Source organism: Saccopteryx bilineata, chromosome 1 (assembly GCF_036850765.1).
Source record: "Saccopteryx bilineata isolate mSacBil1 chromosome 1, mSacBil1_pri_phased_curated, whole genome shotgun sequence".
Classification (NCBI taxonomy): domain Eukaryota; kingdom Metazoa; phylum Chordata; class Mammalia; order Chiroptera; family Emballonuridae; genus Saccopteryx; species Saccopteryx bilineata.
In genome coordinates, this window is record NC_089490.1 from 135,818,566 (window position 1) to 135,829,763 (window position 11,198).

An 11,198-nucleotide genomic window follows, 5' to 3' on the forward strand; every position below is an offset into this window, starting at 1 on the left:
CATAGTAAATAATGATAGTTTGTGTAATCTGGAGAACTTTCTAGCACTGTCACCAATCTTATCTCACACGATCCTTAGGGCTTTTATTGGGGGTAAGATGGAGAAACACAGGCTATATATTATTATCTTGGAGCTAATTGGCTTGATTTGAAGCTATATCCCAAAAAGGTTGATTAATGGGGCCAATATCAGCAGGAAGGGAGGTGTGACACAGGACTCTGCCCTTGGCCGGGTCCAATTCAACTATTATTCTTATCAGCTACTGGAAAAAAACCCTGTAATGCAGACATATCAACCTCTCAGAAGACACAATAGTAGGAGGACCATCTTCTTGGAATGCTAGAAGTCAAAGGTTTTTTTTTAATCTTTCAAAGCAAAAATTTACCCTTGACCCTGGGTGGTTGGCTCAGTGGTAGAGGTTCAGCCAGGCATCTAGAAGTCCTGGGTTCAATTCCTGATCAGGGCACATAGGAGAAGTGACCATCTCCACTCCTCCCCCACCCCTATTCTCTCTTTCTCTCTCTCTCTCTCTCTCTCTCTCTCTCTCTCTCTCTCTCTCTCTTCCCCTCCTGCAGCCATGGCTTCAATGGTTCAAGCAAAAGTTGGCCCTAGGTGCTGAGGATGGCTCTATGGCCTCGCTTCAGGCACTAAAATAGCTTGGTTACTGAGCAACAGAGCAGCGGTCCCAGATGGGCAAAGCATCACCCAGTAGGTGGTTAACAGGTAGATCCTGGTTGGGGTGCATGTGGGAGTCTGTCTCTCTGCCTCCCCACTTCTCACTTAATTTAAAAAAATCTACCCTTAAATCCTGGATTGCTAGATGGGATAAAGCTTTCCTGAACTGGGAAGACTTCACTGGATGCTGTAGTTGCCCATAAGCTTACTGTAGGCTCCAACTCCTGACTCTCCTCACTTGCATTGCTGCCATTGTCCCTCCAGTCCCCACTTAGATGCACCCTCCTCTGGGAAGCCATCCTGACCTCTCATGTATACTTTCTGTTGCCCAAACCAGAAGCCCTGTAGTCATCCTGAAGTTCTCATTGTCATTCACATAGAACATCTAATCAATCAAAAATCAGGCCACCTCTACCACAGTAGGATGGTAAATATAACTGTACTTATTAACATATAATTATTATTTCCAGTTCTGTTTATGCTTTTGTCTTTCTCCCTTTGAGAGAATATAAGTTGTTGTTTTTGTTTTTTGTTCGTTTGTTTTAGAGAGAGAGACAGATAGGGACAGACAGGAAAGGAGAGAGATGAGAAGCATCAACTCATAGTTGCTGCACTTCAGTTGTTCATTGATTGCTTCTCATACATGTCTTGAGTAGGGGGCTTCAGCCAGTGACCCCTTGCTTAGACCAGCAACCATGGAGTCATGTCTATAATCCCACACTCAAGCCAGCGACCCTGCTAAAGCCAGATGTGCCCGTGCTCAAGCCAGCAACCTCGGGGTTTCAAACCTGGGTCCTCTGCATCCCAGGTTGATGCCCTATCCACTGCACCACCACCTGCTCAGGCAGAGAGAACGTAAGCTTCTTAGGGGAGAGCTTAGTTTTGTTCCACTGCTACTTCCCATAATCTACAGCAGTAACTAACACATGGCAGCAACCTAATAAGTATTCATTTTTCATGAATGAATGAGTGAATAAATGAGGGTGAGTCAGATGCCCCATTTTCAAGCTCCCATATCACCCTGTAAATCTCTCATCAGAAGACTTAATACACTGTAGTGTAATTGGGGTTTATTTCTACTTAAAAAGGTATCTTTTAATTATATGTTTGCCCATGAATAAATTCTGGATGTCATGTAATGGTTTACTTGCCCAACCATTTCACTAGACTATAAACCACAAATAGCCCGGAGCTGGTCTACTGGCTCACTGCTGTGCCTCCAGCACCTGGCACGGTGTCCTGCACAGAGAATAGTACATTTATGAAGATCAGACACTCTCCTAATGTTTCCACATGCACTAATTCATTTCATTCTTGCAGCAACCCAGTGAGGTGGGCTCTGTTATTATTTCTGGTTCGTAGATAAGGAAACTGAGGCTCTTAGGGGTTAGGATATGTGCCCAGTGGCACATAGTGAGCTATGGATCTTGGAATGTGACCTAGGAAATCTGCCCCCAGAGTTCAACCTCTAAGCTCCTACACTAAATGGCCTTACCTTTCCAAGGCACCCAATAAAACTTGCTCAATAAACGAATCAATGAAATATGACTCCCCCCCAAAAAAATACAACAGATTCTTAGGCTGTGTAATGTTAATAATATGTTGAGATAAAAGAGGTTGTAGTCCCAGAGCAAAGTTCAAGTCTGCTCAGTTTAGGATAATTCCTGTTTAAAAGGAGATCACTAAATTAGAGTAGGTCTAAAACCTAAACTGTAATGGCAAAGGGTCTGGAAATCATGGATTCAGGACCTCTCCAAATGCAGGGACTCCAGTGGACAGGGGGCCAGTATGACGTTGTGGGCCCCAAGGGCAGAGCTGGGCAAATTGGTGTCAGTCACAGGAAGGCAGGTTCAGCTCACTGTGTGGAGGAATTGACAGAAACATTCAGAATACTGAGGGTCAATTGATGAATAGCTAAACATACAACAGAATATTATTTCGCCTTAAAAAGGAAGGAACTTCTGCCTGACCAGGCAGTGGCTCAGTGCATAGAGCATTGGCCTGGGAAGCTGAGGATCCAGGTTTGAAAACCCAAGATCACCAGCCTCAGCACAGGCTCATCCAACATGAGTGCAGGCTCACCAACTTGAGCACAGGGTTGCCGGCTTGAGCATGGGATCATAGACATGACCCCATAGTTGCTGGCTTGAACCCAAGGTCACTGGCTTGAGTCCAAGGTCACTGGCTTGAGCAAGGGGTCTCTGGCTTGGCTGAAGCCCCCCAGTCAAGGCACATATGAGAAAGCAATCAATGAACAACTAAGGTACCACAACTATCATTTGATGCTTCTCATCTCTCTCCCTGTCTGTCTGTTCTCGTCTGTCCCTCCGTCTCTCACTTTCTCTCTAAAAAAAATAAATAAAAGTGAAATAAGCCAATCACAAAAGGACAGATATATAGGATTCCAATTATTCAAGATACCTAGAGTCATCAAAATCATAGAGACAGGAAGAACATGATGACCAGGGCCTGGGGAGACAGAGTGTGAGCAGTCAGTGTTTAATGAGTATGGAGTTTCCATTTGGGATGATGCAAAAGTTCTGGAGATGAGTGGTGGGAAGATGGCCCAACAATGTGAATGTGCTTAATACCACTGAACAGTTCCCTTAAAAATGCTTAAAATGGTAACTTTTCTGTTATGTCTATTTGACCATAATAAAAATAAATAAAATGTAAAACACACAAGGGTCTGCCCTGTGAGATGGTGAGCCTCCCTCTATGGGAAGTAAACAATCAGGGCTGAATATTAGGGAAAGTACACAGGCATTCCTGAGTTTGGGTGACAACTGGGCTGGGTGGCCCTTAAGGTCACTTTTAGTTCTTACATTTTTATTTTTTTAAGACATTTATTGAGGCTCACGATGTATGGATTATCTCCACCACTCCATAAGACATCACTTATCATAGTCCTTACCTTACAAACAAGGAAACCAAGGCTTAGAGATATCAACCAATGTACTCCAAGCTTCCCAGGTACTGGTTGGTATAAGAGAGAAGGCTGGGAACTCCAGAGACAGCACTATGCTAGAAAGTGTCGTCTGTACCCAGGGGAACCTAAAGAGTTTTGTGACTGTTGGGGACCACTCTTCCAATGCTGTTTGGGGCTCCTCCAGGAACTTTGTGCTGCCCCATTCTCTCCTTCTCTACCTCACACAGGCATTCCGAGGCAGTCGCGGAGGGCTCGACACTGCCATCTCAGAGACACTCCCTCAAACAACTTCTGAGGATGATGGCCAGGCTGTCTTACAAGAGATATAAAGCCTGGACCAGCACTGGCTATTCCATCCTTGTACTCACAGGGTGAGTTTTACTGGGTAATAAGCAAGTTACCTTGTTATTTCCATCACGATTTCTCATGCCACAGCTTCTGCATTCCCTCACTTAAAACATAGTTGTAAATGATGATTTGAGAACACAAGCTTTTCATAGCTTCAAAGCCCATTTTAATTTTATGAGCATTGTGCTTTCTGTATGATGTGGTCTTTAAATGCTTTGAAGTAGAGTCTAGACTAGCACAGGCTCAACAGAAATGTAATGCACACCACATGGATTATTTTTAAATTTTTGATAGCCACATTAAAAATATTTTTTAAAAATAGGTGAAATTAGTGTTAGCAATGTATTTTATCTTGATTCATCCAAAATAATTACTAATGAGATATTTTATATTCTTTTTGCATACTATCTTTGAAATCGGTGTATATTTTATACTCACAGCGCATTTCAGTTCAAATGAGCCACCTCTCAAGTGCTTACAAGCCGTGAGCAGGGATAGCATGTTGGGCGGTGCAGGTCTAGTCTCCTTTCTAAGAGTTTGATGGTGAAGAGCCAAAGAGGAATAAGGCCGTGTTTTGAGGGGAGCTGGATCTGGTGAGAGTTTTCTTTAACATGGGATGCATGATCATTTATGTTGACTATGGGGGATAAAGAGAGAAGAAACTAAAGAGGAAAGCCAGAGAAAGCAATAGTACCTCATCCAGGAGGAACCTGGATGGAAGGGAAGATGGATGAGCGAGTATGAAGGGTGGTGGTAGCCAGGATACAGGACTTGGAGGTTGATGCTGGTATAGTTATTTAAAACCATTTCACTTTCTTTATGAGTCTTGATTTTCATGCTTATTTCCTTCTTTCTACCCCTGCTCTCCTTGAACTGAGACTCAAGTCCCCTACAAGTCTGTCTTTTGTGCTGTCACTCAACTGTGTGACTTGGGTGGCACATAGGTACTTATTTATTCATTCATTCAGTCAGTCAGTCAGCTAGACAGACAATAAGTACTCAGTTGCTAAGGAGTGCTAACTGATGGTCAACGAAAGGGCGGGCCAAAGCTGTGCCCACTACATGTTCTCACTCTTCACCCATCGAGAGGGGCTTTCTCAGTGTCATGGCCTCCCCTCCTTAGCTGGCATTGGACGTTTTGACCAACATCAATCTAAGCTCTGTGTACTATGTACATACCACAGCAAGGAGAGGGTAGGGAGAAAGAGGTCAAACAAAAATACCTAAACTGATCAATCTAGAGGCCTGGCGTGTAACTGCCTTCAATTAGTACTTGGGGGAACTGCATGATCTTTTATGGGAAAACTAAAAAGAACAAAATTATTGGAAAAGACATCAGATTTGTGATTACCAGAGGCAGGGGTGGAGGTGGGGAAGTTGGATGAAAGTGATCAAAGGTATCCATTTCCCCTTATAAGATAAATAAGTCCTGGTGATGTCATGTACAATACTGACTATAGTCAACACTGCCAGATGGTATATTTGAAAGTGCTAAGTGACAAAATCCTAAAAGTTTTCATCACAAGGAAAAAAAATTTAATTATAGAAGGTGGTGGTTATTAACTAAGCTTATCATGGTAATCATTTCACAGTATATGTAAGTCAAGTCCTTATGCTGTATACTTTAAACTTACACAGTTATTTATATCACCATAAAAGTGGAACAAGAACGAGCTATAGAGTCCATCAGAAATGGCTATAAAGTCCAGAAGTAAAAGGAGAGTCACAGATAGAAACCTCAGCAGCACCTGCCAGCACAGAGATGAAGAGAGAGGCCAGACCTCAGTGTCCCATCCTATGACAGCCTCCACGATGCCAAGTCACATAGAGTCATTTGTGCCCGTGGCATACCAGCACAGCGCTGCCTTTGGATGCATGACTGTATAAAGCCCCCTTAGTTATCTTGCTCTCAAGAAATGTTGGATTCATCTAGTTCCCCTGCTTTTGGCTCTGTGTCACCGGGTTACCATCGGAACACCCTTTGGTTACCATGAGGACTGCCTTCAGAGAGAGAGCAGTGGACACACTGGGACTTGGCACATTTAGTTCTCACTGGAAGCCCGTGGGTAACTCAGCATTCCAGTCCCACATATCAACCTGTGTGCTTGATAAATACAAAACTGTCCCTCAGAAATCAAAGTCTTCCTGGGGCACCAGCAGCAGTGCATTTCCATATCTGGACGTCTTTGGCCCGCACCCTGGACTGTACAGTCAGCCACCCCGGTGTTCATTAATGCCACCCAGCAGGAAGTAGCCTGCATACCGATGGCCACACCCAGATCATGGCTTAGCCTTTTAACACATGGTTTTTAAGCTCCTTGTTAGTGCTGGACACTGAGCTGGGTTTTGGGGACACTATCCCCCTGCTCTCTTGAAGCTTCTGGTTTTACTATTGCAACTTTCAGAGAAATTAAAATAACTACCTCTTCTCACCTTTTCTCTAGCCAATATTATCACCTTTATAAAAAATAAAATAAATGCAGACTGAAGGGAACTTCTGTAGTCCTTCTCTGCGTGACCTGAGGTTTTGCTGACACGAAGGTTGTCTTTGAATGAGTAGTTTCCCCTAATGAGGCCCTTTTGGAAAGACAGCTCTGTCTTTGCTGCATGCTACCTGCACAGACCACCATCAGGAAAGAGCTGCAGAGGGGTCTGGAGTCAGGTGAGGACTCGCTGGCAGGCAGGCGGGAGCAACAGCTGCATGGGCACCACAAGACAACCCCTGCCCAACGGTTAACCCATTATGGAGTCCCCAGGGATCCAGCTGGGTTCAAATGCTTTCTGTCTCAATTTAATTCTGTTTGGGAGTGCCTGTCCACCCAGCACAGCCGACAAAGTTGTGTAAAGGGCCCTCAGTGGGCATTAAGTCGAAGCTGCTGGCCTGTCCATCACTTGTCCATATGCCATAATTAGCCTCCCCAGACATTCCTACAGGGCTCCCAGCCATGTTTATCTCCCATGGATTTGCCAGGTCCTCGTGGCTGATTAGGGGAAGGGTGGGTGTAGCCCTATACCAGAAACCATCTGCTCTCAGGCCAGAGACACATGTATGAAGTGAGATGTCTCAACAAAGTGGCAGGTATGGTGAGATAAACTAGCAGTGGCCTGGCAAAGTGAGCACACCCACCCCAGAACTGAAGCAGATAAGGGCTCTTAAAGGGGCCACACAGGCACACTTGTTTCCCGTTTGCTTTGATTGTTCAGAATATTTAGCTGTATGATTATGGCTTAGCCTTAGAGGACAGGAGTGCTCATACATGGTAGCTAGTTGAGGACATGGCCACTCATCGTGTATGGTCTTTTTTATGTTCTCTCGGTGACAGTTTATAACTGCTAGCTACTCAGCAAGGATCATTTAGAAGCAACACTTGAAGGTGGTGTTGTAATAATAAAGCAAGGCTTATGAGAACTGCTTGATGCTAAAGTAGAAATTCCCTGGGCCCACTCCCCGAGGGACTGACTCAGGAGGTTGGAGGGGACCCAAGACTCTGCATTTCAGCAACTCTCCTCACCACAACCACATCTCCACTGTGCCCCTATTCTCACGTGGCAATCTGGACCTGCACTAGCAGAGGACCCCACTTTGAGAAAGTCTGGGGAGAGGGCACTGGCTTCTAAACTGAAGGCCTAGATTTGGGAGTAGCTGTATGACTCTGGAGAAGGCCCTTCACCTCTCAGGGTCCCCATTTCTGTCTCTAAAGGGTGAGGAAGCTGCTCTTTCAAGCCCTGTCCAGGAACAATACTCCAGATGTTCGGGCACATCACAACACCCTCCCCAGGCTGTGGGGGCCCAGACCTAGAATGGGATCCACCCCTCAGACTGAGCTTCACCCTAAAGAGGATCAGCTGACAAACCAGAGAGAAGGGAAAATGAGGGAGGGGAGAAGGGAGGACAGGAGGAGGAAAGAAAAGGGGAAGAAAGGGGGAAACAAAGAGTCTTTCCAAAAAGACTGCTGGCTCCTCATGCCTGCCCTGGTATAGTGGCTAGCTGTTGGGCACTGGTGCCTGAAGGTGTGTTTAATGTAAACCTGAAGGTAGGATAGGGATTAGATCTGACTGGAGTTACCGTTGAGGGCCTTGTACAGCTCCAGGTTTGGAGCAGAAGCCATGTGACAGTGCTGAGCAACCAGGAGTGCTGTCAGCTGCCACGCTGTCCATTCTTCCAGCTCTGGTGTGCCACATGCAGGGACATAGAGCCTACAAACCCCAGAATATGGTGGAAGACACTCTCCAGGCCGGAGGTGGAGCGCTTTGGGGTTGTGTTTGAGAACAAAGGCACTGTGAAGCCACAATTCTACTTCGTGTCTTTGAGCTTCCAGACTAGACCTCACTTCTTTTACTCACAAATTATACCAATTTTTATTTTATTTTAATTTTTTCAGTTACAGTGGACACTCAATATTGTATTTGTTTCAGGTGCACAGCATAGTGGTTAGACATGTATACAATTTACAAAGTGACTCCTCGATACGTCTAGTACCCACCGCCCCACACATAGTTATTACAGTATTATTGACTATGTTCCCTATACTTTACTTTCCATCCCTGTGACTATTCTGTAATTACCAGTCTGTACTTCTTACTCCCTTCATATTTCTCACCCAGTACCCCCAACCCTCCTCCCATCGGGCAACCATCTTAAAAAAATAAAGTAAACAAACAAAACCAAATTTTTAAACACAAGCCAACTAAAACAAAATAAATAAGTTATTTCAACACTAGCAACAGAAACTTACCCCCCTCACATCTTCCAATATGATTCAATGTTCTTCTACAACATTTGTAATGACTACATAGGACATGTCAAAATTGAGTTAACCAATCACTATTGTTAGACATTTATTTAGATTGGTTCCAGTTTCTACACAACACTGGAACAATCATTCCTACAGCAAATCCCTGGCATACAATTTATTTCTTTAGTAAAAAAAAAAAAAAAAAAAGGCAACTCCCAAAAGTAGAAATTTCCTTTCTCAAAGAGTCTGGATATTTTCAAGGCTTTTAAGAGAAATTGCCAAATATACCTCCAAAAAAGACTGCACCAATTCACACACACATCAGTATTTGAGTGTCTTCTTCTTCAGACTAAAATCAACATTGTGTTTACATTAAACAGAAGTATGTTGTCCATTGGCTAGACAAAAAAAAAAGGGGGGGAGGGATCTCATCCTTTTGATTTGCCACCAGTCACAAAACTCAACTGCCATGTGATCACTGGATATTTCTGTTTCTTCATAGCTGACTTATTATTCACAGGCTTTGTTGTTTTTTCTTTTTTTGCATCATTCCTCTTTTTCTTACTGATTAGTAAGTGTTTCTTATTTATTATGATATCAACTCTTTTTCACATATGTGGTTAATTTTTTCTTGTTTTGCCATTTGCCTTTACATTTTATTTATTGTTTTGATATACAGATACTTTTTTTTTATAATTTTATTTTTTTAATGGGGTGACATCAATAAATCAGGATACATATGTTCAAAGATAACAAGTCCAGGTTATCTTGTCGTTCAATTATGTTGCATACCCACCACCCAAAGTCAGATTGTCCTCTGTCACCTTCTATCTTGTTTTCTCTGTGCCCCTCCCCACCCCTTTTCCCTCTCCCATTCCCCCCTCCCCCCCGTAACCACCACACTCTTATCAATGTCTCTTAGTTTCACTATTACGTCCCACCTACGTATGGAATAATATAGTTCCTGGTTTTTTCTGATTTACTTATTTCGCTTCATATCATGTTATCAAGATCCCACCATTTTGCTGTAAATGTTCCAATGTCATCATTTCTTATGGCTGAGTAGTATTCCATAGTGTATATGTGCCACATCTTCTTTATCCAGTCATCTATTGATGGGCTTTTTGGTTGTTTCCATGTCCTGGCCACTGTGAACAATGCTGCAATAAACATGGGGCTGCATGTGTCTTTACGTATCAATGTTTCTGAGTTTTTGGGATATATACCCAGTAGAGGGATTGCTGGGTCATAAGGTAGTTCTATTTTCAGTTTTTTGAGGAACCACCATACTTTCTTCCATAATGGTTTAAAAGATTTTTATTTTTATTTTTTTAAGATTTTTTTTTATTTATTCATTATAGAGAGGGGAGAGAGAGAGAGAGAGAGAGAGAGAGAGAGAGAGAGAGAAGGGGGGAGGAGCAGGAAGCATCAACTCCCATAGGTGCCTTGACCAGTCAAGCCCAAGGTTTTGAACCGGCAACCTCAGCGTTTCGAGGTTGACGCTTTATCCACTGCGCCACCACAGGTCAGGCATATACAGATACTTTTATTTAAATATATTAATATTTCTCATTTCAGATTCTGTCTTTGATGTTCTCTTCTCCAAAATTTATATCAATGTTTACCTATATTTTCCTCCAATATTTCCTTGGTTTAAATTCTGAAAAAAAAATTTTAGTCTGAAGGTTGAGATGGAACTCTTTTTTTCCCCCAAAGTTAGTCATTTCATGAGTAAATCATCTTTTTTCTTACTGATTTTAAATGGTTCTTAAATTATATACTGAATACAGTCTCTTTCTGGACTTTCTTCTGTTTTAATTGCTATGTATTCTTTGGCTAGCATTTTGTTAATTATTGTAATTATAATATATGTCATTTCATTCTTTTCTTTTCTTTTTTCTTTGTTTCAACATTAGTTTGGTTGTACCTGCATGTGGACATATTCCTCCGAGTCATTCTGGCAACTTCACTTCTTTTTCTTTACCTGTATCATTATGAGCATTGTTTTTCCCTTTTTTCTGTCTTCTAATTCCTTCGTTATTCACTCATTAATTCATTTGTTTTCCTTGTGCCGTATCTGGATGAAAAATAAGGGGAAATACAAAAGTGAATGAAAATTAAGCAACTCGCGGTGATGAACAAAGATGGAAACTCACAGGGATGGCCCGGGAGCAGGCAGAGCTGCCAAGGGTTTTCCACGAATGGTTTTTCTTAAACCCAGACACAGTCTTGATCTTGACCAGAAGATGTGGTTATAAAAGAGGGAGAAACTATAAAGAAACACTTACCAGAATAGGCAAGACATTATAAAGCAGGGGTCCCCAAACTACAGCCCGCGGGCCACATGCGGTCCCCGGAGGCCATTTATCCGGCCCCCGTTGCACTTCTGGAAGGGGCACCTCTTTCATTGGTGGTCAGTGAGAGGAGCATAGTTCCCATTGAAATACTGGTCAGTTTGTTGATTTAAAGTTACTTGTTCTTTATTTTAAATATTGTATTTGTTCCCGTTT